This window comes from Mustela nivalis, assembly GCF_964662115.1.
Source record: "Mustela nivalis genome assembly, chromosome: 4".
NCBI classification, from domain to species: Eukaryota; Metazoa; Chordata; class Mammalia; order Carnivora; family Mustelidae; genus Mustela; species Mustela nivalis.
Window position 1 is genome coordinate 45,076,360 of NC_139023.1, and position 14,284 is coordinate 45,090,643.

Genomic DNA, 14,284 nt, shown 5'->3' on the forward strand with positions numbered 1-14,284 from the left:
TTTCCATTGATATTTAAAATATTTTTAGTTTTAAAATAAAATTTAAAAGCAAAATAAGATACAGTGAGTTAAATATTTTGAGTTCATGCCTGAGAGAGAAAGAAAAATATCCCCAAACAAATTTGTGTAGCTCCATTTACCTTAGTTATGCTTCTATAACTATTCTATTCACTACTTTCTTAACTAAGTTTCTTCCTGTTTAAATGAAGGCTTATGTTTTCCAAAAGCAGCTTTCTTTCTCCTTCTATCCCTATATTGGCAAAGGGATGATATGCTAACATTTAAAAAGATAAAACATGACAATGATAAACCTAACAATCAGACACAAACATCTGAGATAGAAAGAGGGCAAAATTTTAAGTGGCATGAAGTGAAATTAAATAATCCCAGTGTATCTTTAGCAAGTCTCCACTAAAATCACTATAATAAATGTTAAGCCAGTAATTTTGGAGCAAACATTTAAGAAAAAAATTACTTTCTTTAATTTTCTTTATAAATTTTCTTTAATAAAGCTAGTGTTATTTGCTTATGACCAAATCTATGTTAATTAACTTGTGTTTGCTTTTTAGCAAAATGCATATAAAATTATTTTCTAAAAGAAAAGCATTTTCCAAATTATAATTAGTTACACCCATATTTGTGTTAATCAGCTTCTACTGTAAGTTATTTTGATGGTTTAACTCTTGTTATCTGACCTGAGCAATCTGGACAAAATATCTTCTAACTTGGCCAAATTTTAGTCAGTCTTCTTTCTTCCCCACAGGTCTTTGGATCTTGACTTGTCCTTGAACTTAAGAAAGTATTGGAATTAAGAACAACCCCTCTTAGATGGGCACTCCTGAAAACTGACTGCCCTCAGGGAAAAACATTACTAGATCAACTATGAGATCATACCATCTGTTCATCCTTCTTCCCACACATCCCTTTTTAGCCTACTTTACTCCTTACACAAACACAAGTCTCTTCTGTTTAACCTTTAAGATAAGCATAGAATCTCCCTAGCAAAGTCCTCCCTATTATGAGTCACTTTCCTCATTGTGCAATAATCTATCTGAGTTAAATAACTTCTTATCTACATTCAAATCTGTTTTTTATTTGACAGTCCTCAAGGTATTTGTTAGGCAACTCCATCCCACAGTCCAGAAAATGATACACTGGTATGTCAGAAAAATACATACTTCAACATTTTTTTCCCTTTTTTTTCCAAGTTACTGTGTGCCAGGTTCCTAACATAAACCATCTCTAGAGGATTGTCTATAACTTTAAGATGTATATATCTTTATTAGCCTTTTTTTTTTAATAGATGAGAACACTGACAGGTTTAGCACCCAGTTAGATGGGTGTACTAACTGTAGCTCAGTCACTACATCACCCTTCCTCCTAACTTCCCCCAGATAATCCCTTCATTGTCTTCCCCCAGTTCTGTTATCAGGAGACATACATTGCAACACTTGCGATGGGATTCTTCTAAAATTGTTATAATTTTGGATTTGGAAGGTGTACTTTTAATTCTGTTGCAAAAGTTGTAGCATTTTATTTTTCCTTATATGCTCCATGTAAAACCAGAAGTAGTATGCAGATTAAGCAAATCTGTATGTATATTTATGCAAAATAAAATGCAAACGTGCCTACCTAGTGTTTTCACAAACATCTGGTAGCTTTAAGATAGAAATGAGGGTATTAAGAGCCTGCTCATTTGCTGTGGCTTATCCATGGGTACCATGCCAATTGAGAAACATTAAAGTAATAATTCCAAGTTTGGAGTTGTTGTTGCAATTTTTTCTCCTTCTATAAAATTTTCTTAGGTTAAAAAATTCAGAAAAGTAAATAAATAATATAACGACAAAGATACCAAATGATTATATTAGAATTACCAATATAATTTTTTAGTGGTTCAGACCTTTTAAAACAAAGAAATAAAGCATTATAGGTAAAACAGGTTTGTTTGTGTTTTCTGTCATCAGTTCACCTCCCGTCTATCTGGATACATACTGGTTTTCATGGATTTATTCCTTTTTTTGTTTCTTCAAATTTTAAAATGTGGTTATGTTTACATAAGTAATACATGTCACTTCTTTGTATACTTTTAAAAATTGCATTTAAATGCTCCTACTGTAACTGGCTCTTTCCACTTACACTGTGTTTTGGTAAATGAGACACATTAAAATGTATAAATTTGAGAATTTTGAATGTTGCATGATAGTATATGGTACATATAAACTTAAAAGTAATCATCGGGGTGCCTGGGTGACTCATACAGTTGAGTGTCTGACTCTTGATCTTGCCTCAAGCCACATTCTCGGAGTGGTGAGATGGAGCCCTACAGTGGACTCCACGTTCAGTGTAGACAGTGTCCACTTAAGATTCTTTTCCTCTCCCTCTGCCTCTCCTCACCCTTTCTAATGTGCACGTGTTCTTGCACTCTCTCTCTGTCTCTCTCAAAATAAATAAATAAATTGATTAATTAAAAATTAAAATTAAAAAAATTATCCATGAGCATAACAGACATTTCCCTCAGTAGTTTACCATGAAAACCATAGTAGCAATGTAGCAATGGAAATCATTATGCTTATGTTCTGTTACAATTATCTATTATTTATCTACATCTTATCTATGACTTTGCTTTCCATGCTTTCAGTTGCCTGTGGTCAACCACAGTCCAGAAAGAGATGATTTCCCCTCGGACATACTGTCAGAAGGTCAATTGTAAGTTAATGCCATGTCACTAATGCCTACATCATTCACCTCACTTCATCTCATAAGTAGGCATTTTATCATTTCACATTCTCACGGGAAGGGTGAGTACATTACACTAAAATATTTAGAGAGAAAGAGAAAGAAAAAGACCATATTCACATAGCTTTTATTATATTGTTATAGTTGTTTTATTGTATACTTTAGTAACTTTCATCTTACTGCACCTAATTTATAGATTATACTTTATCATAGCTTTGCACATATGGGAAAAAAAAAAAAAAACAGCATATATAGGGTTTGGTACTATCAGCAGTTTCAAGTATTCACTGGGGCTCTTGGAATATATCCCCTGTGGATAAAGGGGGAACTACTGCATTCTTAAAAAGGAATCTGTTGGGCCACCTGGGTGGCTCAGTGGGTTAAAGCCTCTGCCTTTGGCTCAGGTCATGATCTCAGGGTCCTGGGATTGAGCCCCGCATCGGGTTCTCTGCTCAGCAGGGAGCCTCCTTCCCTTCCTCTCTCTGCCTGTCTCCCTGCCTCCTTTTAATCTCTGTCTGTCAAATAAATAAATAAAATCTTTAAAAATAAAAAGAAAAAGGAATCTGTTAATGAGTTTGATTATTAATGGTTTAATTGTGTCCCTCTAAAATTTGTATGTTTAATTCCCCACCCCAAGTATCTCAGAATGTGACCTTATTTGGAGAAATCAAATTAAGATGACGTCATTAGGGCAGACCCTAATCTGACTGGTGTCTTTATAAAAAGGGGAAATTTGGACACAGAAACATGCACACATGGAAAGAATCATGCAAAGATGAAGGCAGAGATAGCAATGATGCTTCTATAAGCCAAGGAACATCTGAAAATGCCAGTATATCACCTGAAGCTAGAGAAGAGACATGGAATATATTCTCCCTCATGATTCTCCAGAAGAAACAACCTCGACAATATCTTGCTCTTGTTCTAGCCTTCAGACCTGCGAGTCAATAAATTTCTGTTTTTTAAGCCATTCAAAGTACTTGTGCTTTGTTATGGTAGCCTTAGAAAACTAACAGATTGGGCATTTTTCAACTTTACTAGACACTACCAAATATCCTTTAAATCAATTTTTACTTTTACTAGGGGTGGTCTTTTTTTCAACCTAACTCACCAAAGAAATCACTAAACCTAGAGGCTCTCACCTGGTAGGCATTCCTAAATGAAAAGATTGGTAATGAAGGGGCATTTTTTCTGTCTCTCTTGCTCTTTGAGTATTCATATTCCAAAGAGTTAGGAGAGTCCTTGTTTTTATCCCTCATCATGGTCACTGTCTTCTTTTCCTCTGAGCCAGGAGTCTAGTGATATCTCCCTTTCTTGTTCAACACTTACAATAATAATCATGTTTTGTACTGTTAGAGTATTAACACTTTTCTAAACACTTTACATTAATTTAATTTCCAAAGATCTCTACAATGTGGCTCCTCTTGCCTCTATTTTGCAGCTGGGAAATTTGAGGCTCAAAATATACTAATACATGACCAAGGTCATAGAGTAAAAGAAGCAGAATACGAGCCCCATTTTTCTGTACTTCAAAACCAATTATCTTGACTGTTACTCCATGAGTCCTTAGTGCCTAAATATGTATAGTAAGACCCCACAAAGATGTCTATGTCCTAATTCCCAGAACATGGGAACGTTAGGTTACATGACACATGGGAAATTAAGGTGTTAAGTTCACTAATCAACTGACCCTAAAATAGAGAGATTATTCTGTATTATTTTGGTGGGTCCACTTTAATCACAAGGTCATGCAGTATTGTTGGCTTTTGAAGATGGAGGCCAGGAGGTAAGGAGCGAGGATGTTCTGTAGTAGCTGAAAAAAGAATGGAAACAGATTCTTCCAGAAAAGAACATAGATAGCCCTGCTAGTCTCCAGAACTGTGAGGCAATGCATTTTTGTTGGTTAAGCCATCCAGTTTGTTGTACTCTGTAGCCATAGCAAATTAGTGCATTCAATTAGTTACCATCCATATATTTGTGAAAACTTTGAAACTGGGTATTATGGTTCAAACACTGAACCATATGTGAAAAATGAACCATATCCACAATGAACCATATTCACTATCATGAATTATGGTTCACACATAATCCTGGGTATTATAATTCAAATCATTTTTTACAAAGTTAGGGAAAATGCCTTAATTGTGTAGTAATACCTCTTTCTTCTTGGCCTCCTTCTACCTGTTGAAAATAGATACAGTTAGAACAATAAAATAAAATGATTTAAAAGAACATTGATCAGGTCATTTAGAAGGCTCTGAACCAGCAAAAGTGTCACAAGCAAAACACAGCTACTGTATTACTTCTCTTCTGCTGCCTTAGCAAATCTCCACAAAGTCAGTGGGTTAAGCAACATCAGTTTAGTACCTCACAGTTCTGTAGTCAGTGGACTTGGCTTGCCTGTCCTGGTCTTACAAAGTCCCTATCTTACAAGGTCTAAATGAAAGTGTAGGCAGGACTTGCCTTCCTTTTTGATGGTTCTGGAGAGTGTTTTTCTGGGGTAATTCATGGAGCTGGCAGATTGAGCTCCGTGTAGTTGTAGGAATTAGGTCCCTGTTTCTTTGTTGGTTATCTGCTGGGATGCTTTCTCAAACTTCCTGGGAGGTCTCTTCCTCCGTGTTCAAAGCCAGTGATCATGGCCCGGTCCTTGTTGTGCTTTGAATCTTCTCTCTGTCTCCCCTTTCTGCTGCGTCTCTCTAACTCATCCCTTTTGCTCTCATCTCCTGCTTTTTAAGAACCCATGTGATTACTTCAGGTTCACTTGGATAAACCAGAATAATCTCCCAATTTCAATGTCAGTAACCTTAATAATATCTGAATATGATATGTAACACAGCTCTCAGAGATTAGGGTCTGATGATATTTGGGTGGGGACAGCATCATTATTCCCAGTGCACCATCATAAATGTAGGTCTAAGTTAAGATATACTATAACTACATATTTTACTTAACATGTGTGAATATTGAAATACACTGGAACCTCTGATAGAATTAATGTGTATATCACCTAATGCTCTTTTTTATCTAAGTATCACTTGAATTGTTTTTAGTAATTGTATAGGTCTTCAATTGTTAGATTACTTATTTGAAAACATGATTTTGTCATTTCTATTGAATATTTAATTCTAATCTTAGTGAAGACTGTATCAGTGTTTTAATGTAATTTTGTAGGAAATTACAGTGTTCTTTTTAATAGTATAGTTCAGGACTGAAATTCGCAGAGAAGGCCCATTCTTCTTTGGCTTTAAAAGACTAATGTAGCTTTAAAATAGTAAAAGAAATTATATGAGCTTAGAGATGGGTTCCACAAGACTCCTGAGTCTTAGTGCTGAAATAAACACTGAGAAAGGGCTAATTGCCAACCAAAAGAAAGCAGACTCCTCCAGGGCAGAGAGAACACACTTCCTAGCCAAAAACTGATGGAATCCACAGAGAAAAAAAGTGCCATGGAGAAAATGGTATGCTTTTTTGGGAAATAAACAATTGTTCTGTTTTGTCAGTTTGAATAAATGAATAGTTTGAATCTGTTTAAACATAATGTGGTTCCAGTCGCCCAGACAATAGCATACGGAATATTTAATAATAAGATGATGTAAACAAGGAAAAGTGGTTCTCACTTGGCCATATGGTTTTATTTTCTGTGAAAGTATAATTTTTGCTCAGAGTTATATTATTCCTCTTAGATTTCAAGATACTGTATTTCCTTTGCTAATGTTATTTAACACTTCAACAGAATATTTATAGTTGTAAAGGCATACCAATGATTTTATTAGAACATTCTGATAATAAATATATCAATGGAAGTGAAGAAGATGTCAAGACACTGAAAACCTGTGAGGGTTTATTCAGAAGTTCCATGAACCTGATTAACATAAGTGAGGTGTAGCTAAATGAGTTAGATGATAGTGGCAGATGCCTGAAAGTTGAACAAAGGAGACACACACCCTACTAACTCAATCTCAGAGTCAAAAAGATGCTCTTACTCCCTCCCAAGCTCTACAATTGCTCCTAAGTGTGTCCAGAAGATAAACTAGTATGTGGAAAAGACTTATTATCAGTGACATAAACAGTGGCTTCATAAGCTTCAATCTAAATTATATTTTGAGGGCGCCTGGGTGGCTCAGTGGGTTAAGCCGCTGCCTTCGGCTCAGGTCATGATCTCAGGGTCCTGGGATCGAGTCCCGCATCGGGCTCTCTGCTCAGCAGGGAGCCTGCTTCCCTCTCTCTCTCTCTGCCTGCCTCTCCATCTGCTTGTGATTTCTCTCTGTCAAATAAATAAATAAAATCTTTAAAAATAAATAAATAAATAAATAAATTATATTTTGAAATTTTTTATTGGAAAAATTTTTATTCAGATATAATTGGCATATACCATTGTATAAATTTAAGGTATTCAGTGTGCTGATTTTATACATTTCAACCTTCATTCTAGTAGTAATGAAGCCTACCTATAGCTATACTGCTCCTTGATATTTTTCACTTTCAAGTGATACACACTTTTTACTGAGGTAGTAAATACGCTATATTTACGAACTGTCTATGAAAGGACCTACTTTGAAAAAATCATTGACACAAGGGATTAAAAGGAAAAATGACTTGTTTTCAAAAGTTGAATAATTATCAATCCCAGGGTGATGTTAAGTTCTCATTTAATAGATGATGAAAATGTGGGAGACAAACAAAAAGATGGTGGATGAAACTATTTCTGTGACCATAAGCATTTCTATTATACATAACATTTAGGTTTCTTTTGAAAGCTTCCAAAGTTTATACTATTTAAAACCTACTTTATTTTAACATGGTAAATCTCTATTGTGCTAATATGGAAAAAAATCTGCAAGATACATTATTATTTTTTTAAAGTATGCAGAGAATGCTAGTAATTGTGAAGAAAAAAAGTTTATATATTTGGATATAAGCTTTTACCTGTAAGAAAATTTCTGAAAGTTTATATAATAATTTGTATCAGTCAGGGCCCAAACAAGAAACTGATGGTACATTCAAATTAAGGTCATTTGAAGAAGATTTATTTACACAGAAATTAATTACAAAGGTATGGATGAGTATAGAAAACTGAAAGAAAGGGATCAAGCAAGATTCTTGACTCTTAGTGGCAGAACAGTTATCACTACCAAGGCTGAGGGATTAGGAAAAAGGAAAGCTATCCAATGCCTGAAAGAGGAACAATCTTATAGGACAGGCTGTCTTTTAAGGCACAGACAACCTAGGTTGGTCTTAGTGGTAGACAGCAAGATGAATAAGGACCTTGAGGTCACTCTCTTTCTCTCTTCTCTAAGAGGGATCCAGCAAACCCACCCCAACAAAACCAACCCTGAGGTCCTGGGTGTACTGGTTATGCAGTTCCCATGGGTCACCTTCTCAGGGCAAAAAGGAGAGAGTAGGAGGTAGAAAGCAGGTCTGGAGAAAGAAATGGAAGAAATCAATTACACTACTCGGCTGCATTAGGCATCTTAGAGTGTAAATCACTTTGCATCTGCATATATAGTTCTTGCTTATTTATTAAAAATTGTTCATAACAAGAGTTTACCCGTAAAATAGTTAACAACAACAGCATGTGGATAACTTCTTTTAGAAAGATCTTCACAATTTGTCTCATGTAAATGTAGTTATTCCATTATATTAAGTCTGGAATTATACCTAATAGACAAAATATTTAAAAAATTTTAAGGATATATACCATCAAAATAGTTTGGCAATACTTTTATAATTTCTTCAGGAAGAGCAGAGGAATTGACCAAGTTAGGACAAATTGGTTTGTCAATCTTTTTGTATTATGTAGGCATGTAAGTATGGTGGCTCCCTAACTGGTTATCCCCATTTTATAGAAAAGAAAAAGACATCTGACATGCAAAATTGTCAAGCCAGAATCTGAATTCAATACTGTTGATAACACTAGGATATTAAGAGATTTAAATGAGAGAAAGAAACCGGTTTTCAAATCCCACCTGTCACATAAATCACATCTTTTTTGGCAAGTCATTTCACTTCCTAAACCTGATTTTTTAAAAAGATACTAAAATTAAAATATTTTCTTACAAAGACTGAAGTGAAACTAAGTAGTACAGTATGTGAGAAAATAATTTAAATAAATGTAAAATAATTAATGTAATTTTGTTTCATGCACAAAGAGTTTAGGTTTCTGTCTGTCTCCCTCCCTTAAACACACATACACACACACAGACTCACATTCGTGTGAATTCTCACAGGCTGACCTTAGAGTTGTTACCTGGTAGATTCTCACTTCCATTCTAACTGGTTCTACTGGTCTTGATCATGATGTAGAACCATGTAATGCTCTGGGAGGCCTGTTGGATTCATTTGATTTTGTTCAATAGATTGGCTACTAGAGAGATTTTAGCAAATGGCAGCAAAACAGTTCGGAAATTCAACTTTTTTGTTCTTGTGAAATGTTAGAGACATCAATTTATCTTTCTCCTTGTAATTTTTCCTCTCCTTTCTTCTGTTTTGCGGGTAACAGTCTCTGAGCTGCCTTTTCTTCACTGAGGCATTTTTGGCAGGAAGAAAAAGCAGAAGTTGTCTGCATGACACTCTCCTTATTTGGCATTTGTTTCCTAAAACCAAAATCCACTGAAGCAATCAGTCTAGGCTCCCCAGAGGAAAGAGACTGGAAAGCAACATGAACAGAAAGGGAGGGTTTCTTTCAGGCGAAAAACAAAATCTGGAAACTGGAGAAAGCAAAGTGGAGTATCGTTCTATGGCTAGTACAAGCAGTGGGGCTCCTTAATTTGATCTGTAGAAAATTCCCAGGACAGTTTCAAGAAATCTAAGTGGAACAATATCATGATTCCCAGCCTTGGTAAAGATACATGAGTCAGAGATTCAACAGAGCAGAGAGGACTAAAGGAATCCTATGAAATGATTCTGTAGGCTTCTTGGAGACAACAGTGGATTCTGATGATCAGGAACTACAGGCAACTATTAGGATACTTTTTTTTTTTTTTCCTGCCGCCCATGGCCAAAGATGAATTTTCTGTCAAATAGAAAGGAGATATATAGGTCAAATTAGACTGTTTTTTAAAACAATTAGGTTGAAATTAAGGTATTTCTTCCTTGTGGAAAATGAGCCTTATTGCATACATTTGTATCTAATACAGCCTGTGGTTGCAGGACTTTAGGAGTGAGAGAATACAGGTAGTAAAATACCAGTATAGGCCACGAGCTTTATGTCCTGATGACCTCTGCAGAGAAAGAGCTAATGGGGGACTCCAGGCTTTTGAGACATTGACCTGCATGGGTACCAAAACAAGCCCACACTGAATTTTAGACGTTTCACTCAGGTTTAATTATGTTGTTTTGGTTTTAATTCCATAAAGATCTCTCCTGGGGGCCTGGGAAGCACAGTGGGTTAAATGTCTGACTCGGTTTCAGGTAATGAGATCAAGCCCCATGTCCTGCTCCATGCTCACCAGAGTTTGCTTGAGAATCTCTCTTTCCCTCTCCCTCTGCGCCTCCAGCTTGTGCTCTCTCTCTTTCTCTCTAAAGTAAATAAATGAATATTTAAGAAAAAAATCTGAAAAGGAATGTTTCCTTAAAAAAAGATCCCTCTTGGGGCGCCTGGGTGGCTCAGTGGGTTAAAGCCTCTGCTTTCGGCTCAGGTCATGATCCCAGGGTCCTGGGATCGAGCCCCACATCGGGCTCTCTGCTCAGCGGGGAGCCTGCTTCCTCTTCTCTCTCTGCCTGCCTCTCTGCCTACTTGTGATCTCTGTCTGTCAAATAAATAAATAAAATCTTTAAAAAAAAAAAAAAAAGATCCCTCTTGACACTACTGGATGATTTTCTTCAAATGTACCTTTATATTGTTCCAATGCATTTTTTCTAATGCAACTTTATTGAGGTACAATTGACATATAATACATTATACACATTTAAAGGTATAACTCGTAAGATTTGATATACAAATGCACCCATGAAGCCACCATGGAAATCAGGATAATGAACATGTCACTCACAAAAGTTTGCTCATTCCCCTTTGTGATGCCTCTCTCTTGTCCTCCCTGCACATTTACCATCCCATGAACACCTCTTTCCCAGGTAACAATTAATCTGCTTTTATCCAAGATAGATTAGTTTGTATTTTTTAGGATTTTACATAAATGTGGCTGTACTACAATATGTACTCTCTTTTGTTGAACTTCTTTCACTCACCATAACGATTTTAAAATGTATCCATTTTGTTGTATGCAGCAACAATTAAACATTTATCAAAAGAAAGAGGCTATGAACGTGTGTGCAAGTCTTTACATACACATAGGCTTTCCACACTCTTAGAAACAGAATGGCTATATTTAAGAAATTGTAAAACTTTTGTTCCAAAGGGTTGTAATAGTTTATATTCCTACCAGATATATATTAGAATTCCATATGCTGATACTGAGGTTCAGTCGTTGCATACAAGCCTCAATTTTAAAGTCAGCAATCTCAAAAGAGAAGAGAAATGCAGTAAGGAAATTATTCATTTGCTGCCCAGTTTTGACTGGGGTCTCAGAGGAAGGAAAAAAAAAACAAAACAAAACAGAAATCACCTGTTTGTCTCCATAGCATCCCCAAATCATGGACAACCTGAAAGGTATACCTGCCATCAGTATAATGGTTTTGCCTTCTGATACCTCGCATGCTCATTAAGACAATGGAGCTCTGCTTTTTGGGAGAACTTAGCTTGAGAGTAGTTAGTTCTCCTTTCAGTTGAGTCACATTGGGTAGTAAGAGCACGACCATCCTAAAAACTCCTTTTTTCATTTCTACATATGACCCATCCACAAACAAAATTAGATTAGGAGTAGTTTAGGGGTGTCTTGTAGATAAGTCTGAAATGTCACAAAATGGGATGCAATTGCCTTGTTGTCATGGGGCTGGCCTGCCTCAGACAAGGGTGATAATACTGGGATTAAGGACGTTACAACATTTAAGATGTAGGTTAGGTGGCAAAAGCAGAAGAACCCCAAAGAAGTTAGTCTACTTGCAGAGGAATGTTGAGTTAATTCAGAGTTAAGGTGGCTTTGGACAGAGTGTGTAGTTTGTAAATAAACATCATTTCCTAGGGTCAAATCTGCTGGAGCTTTCACTGACTTAGCAGCTGCAGGCATAGAACCTTAAGACAGCTGAAATACACATGAGCAACTGAAGCAACTTGTAGGCTGTAATTGGCAATAAGCCTATGCTTATTACCATGTTCTTGCATGAGCATTCCCAGGGCTAACTTATCCCTTTTGTGCATAAACATCGTGAAAGATTTTGAATAGTTAGATAAATAGTTAGGTAGAAATAAGGAACACATGGTCTGCAATAACCAGTCAAGCCTGGAAATCTACAAAGCTGTTATTTAGTTGTGGGTCTAGAAAATTTCTGGATTAGTTTAATTCTTTTGAAGATTACTGAGTTCCTTCAGTATTTCAATCATGACCCAGGTAATGAATAGTGTCTAGAGATAATTGCAGTTTTTTTCTTGAAGACTTTGTGTCTTTTTTCAGCTAACTGTTGCAGCAAATAAGCAAACTCTTGTATGGGTGCCTCTTTGGTAACTGAGCACAGCAAAAGGTCATCTACATATTGTACAAAAATTGATTTCCCAGGGATCTGGAGGGCACTTAAATCTCAGTGAAGTACTTGAGGAAAATAAGAAAGGACCTCAATGATCCCTGGAGGCAAAACTGTCCAGGTATATTGTCAATTGTTCCAAGTAAAGGCAAATGAATATTGGCTGTTGGGGTCTACAGGGATACTAAAAAAAGGTTGAACAAAGGTCTACACCAGTGAACCATTTTGAGTTTGACGGAACTTGTGACAGAAGAGTGTTTGAGTTTAGAGCAATCGAAAAATAGGAATGACTATTTTTGTGTTTATCTGTTTAAGAATTTATTTATTTATTTGAGAGAGCGAGAACATGAACAGAGGGAAGGGGAAGAGGGGGAGAGAGAAGCAGACTTCTTGCTGAACAGGGACCCCAATGCAGGGGTCAGTCCCGGGACACGGAGATCATGACCTGAGCTTAAGCAGATGCTTAACCAACTGAGCCACCCAGATGCTCCAGGACTGACTATTCTGTTAATAGCTCTCAGGACCTGGACAAAACTCTGTCTCTACCTGTTGAGTTTCCTGACTGGCAAGATCTGAGTGTTGCAGAGTGGGAAAGATTGGTCCCTGGGCAGTGAAGTCCACCATCACAGATATGAAGCCCTGGATGGCCTCAGGCTTTAGTGGACATGGAGGTGATTTAGAAGGAGGTTTATTTAAATCTATTTGCACCTTTGTTTCCACTTTTCATGTTGGGCTCCCTGCTCAATAGGGAGTCTGCTTGAAGAATCTCTCTCTCCCTCTCCTTCTGTCCATACCCCCATTCACACACACATTCTCTCTCTAAAATAAATAAATATTTTTAAAAAAAATTATCCCTGAACTTAATTAGATACCCCCACTATGGAAATTTTCTTTTTATTCCAAAGTGTATGTTGCTTTACAAGGGTGAAATTTAAAGTAGCAAGTGTAGCTCTGGTATCAACTAAAATTTGTCAAATTTTCATTTTCGTTTCCCCTTGGTTGTTTAAGGGCATTATTGGTGATAGTTTTCTGGAAGATGAATCCATCTAAGGTGTGAGAACCCCTCAGACTCCTGTCAAGTATCTAGGGACTAGTGTTTTGATGATGGACCCTTGCGGAGGGTGCAGTGCAGGAAGCCCAGGTGTTGTTTTGGGTCTTTGGCCTTGGAGCTTTTATAGCAGGAAAGCTCATTCTTGGGCAGATTTTTGCTTTCAATCTTGCTCCAGGGTTCTTTCAAAATGCTCAGCTAAGTCATGAGTTCCAGCAGAACTGTAGCCTCCTTTTTTTTTATTTTCCTTTTTATCAATCCATTGATCTTAAGAGATAATCTATTTACAAAGAAGGCAGCTGGAGCAGGCTGTGTGACCTTATTTATTGTATGGAACCGTGAATGCCATAGAAAAAGGATTTCCAAATGGGATTTAAAGAATGGCATGAATTCATTTTTGTATGTCTGTTTGCATGTTTGAAAAATAGACCATCAGGGTGGGCAGGGAAAACTCTAAAAATGGCTTGTAAAAGTTCAACTGCTGCTATGTGAGCTTTTTTCTGGTCTCTGAGATGTAGAAGACCAAGGATCTTGGAAATCATCCTCCGGGTTTTGCCATCTTGCTTCCTGCAACCATTTGTGGACTCCACCAACTCCTCCCAACATGTGTACAAGCTGACAAAGATCTGGCAACCCAGGATCATAGGCCCCATAATAGCTCTAAATTCTTCAAAAAACTTTTTGGGGTTCTGCCTTAGGTTTAGGAAATTCTTTAACTAGGACTCTTAATTCCATTTTTGACCAAGGGATGAAGGATATCTGAAGTTCATCTGTAACCTCAGGTAGTTTTATTTTAAAAAGTAACTGTCTAATAATAGTCTCTTTGGAGTGGAAAGGCAGCTCAGACAAAGAATTAGTAAAACTTGAGCACTCAGGTGAAAAAGAATAGGGGGGCAGGCAGTAGGAGTCACATTAGTCCTATGA

At 36.7% G+C, this 14,284-nt stretch overlaps 1 long non-coding RNA gene across 2 annotated transcripts in view; it reads left to right on the forward strand.

Moving 5' to 3' along the window:
* The first annotated feature begins 2,630 nt into the window (after positions 1-2,630).
* The window catches only part of LOC309863504, a 111,479-nt gene continuing 99,825 nt past the window's right edge, over positions 2,631-14,284 (forward strand). The window contains exon 1 of one of the 2 annotated variants that reach the window (XR_014311087.1): positions 2,631-2,706. This is a non-coding gene — a long non-coding RNA (uncharacterized lncRNA). The remainder of the gene's footprint in view (positions 2,707-14,284) is intronic. The other variant, XR_014311088.1, reaches the window with a different exon arrangement.